This window comes from Cyprinodon variegatus, unplaced genomic scaffold, assembly GCF_000732505.1.
Source record: "Cyprinodon variegatus isolate N-32 unplaced genomic scaffold, C_variegatus-1.0 Scaffold1330, whole genome shotgun sequence".
In the NCBI taxonomy this organism is placed as follows: Eukaryota; Metazoa; Chordata; class Actinopteri; order Cyprinodontiformes; family Cyprinodontidae; genus Cyprinodon; species Cyprinodon variegatus.
Window position 1 is genome coordinate 1 of NW_015151783.1, and position 1171 is coordinate 1171.

The window sequence follows — 1171 nt, forward strand, 5'->3', positions numbered from 1 at the left end:
GGCAGCAGTAATACTCTGAAGGGGAATTTTCAAACTTATTAAACGTTTAAATTTTTCATATATTATGTACTAGACAAGAGAAACACTGTAGTTAATTATGCACATCAATATACAAACATTAAAGACACTGCTTATGAAGATTCTCAGTCATTCAGGTCATAGTCTTTCCGTAAAAGTTTAAAAAACAATCCACTGGACTTGGTTTCCATGGTTTAAAGACGTTTAACTTCCCCTGCAGGAAGCTTTCTCAATTCAAATGTCTGGACCGACCGACCCTTAACAATCGTAGACAGGTTTCAGGTATTACAGGAGACAATTCCCCCTTTAACGACAATATCCCCCTTTAACGACCGACCTTTAGAATCATAGACAGGTTTCAGATATTATAGGCTAACAGTGGAACCAAACGACCCACTCGTCGGTTTCAATTTGCATGTTTCCAAGCAATACAAGGCCTTGTCTATAAAAAGCCTCAAACTCACTGCGGATCCAGACATTGGAATTGATAAAAGCTTCCTGGAAGGAAAGCGAAACGTCTTCAAACCTTAGAAACCAAGTCCAGTGGATTCTTTTTTAAACTTTTACGGAATTAAAGATACTCTTTAATTCCGTAACTTAGTTCTGAATTAAAAGTTAATTCAGAACTAAATTTTGAATTATTTGGGGTAGAGATAAAATGATGTGCCTCTGCAAGTAATCAAGGAGTCTTCAGTGAAATCATAGACATATTACTTTAATAATAACATAAAAATTCATTAAATGTGGATATTAGTAGATTTAAATATAATTTTTTTGCAGAATGATTATTGATAAAATTAGGTAATGACAATTTAAATATGTTTGCCCCAGAACTCAAACCTGAAATAATTTTGTTCACTATACCTTTTATTTACACAGCATAGATGTTTAAATATCTTCATCTATTTGTTAGCAAAGGCTGCAGAAAAGTATAGTTTGTCTTTATTTAGAAAATATGGATGTTGTGCTCGTTCCTGTTGGAACAGTGTAGATTGACCCTGAGGTTCTGGTGCCTTTTGGCCACCCCTCAGTGTTCATTGGTCATTGACTGGCCCCCCCTATTAGGATTTTCTAGCTACGCCTCTGTGCAGCATAGACCTAAAGTATAATTTTCTTTAAGGAAAACTCAGACATAGGCTCAGATGCTGCTAAA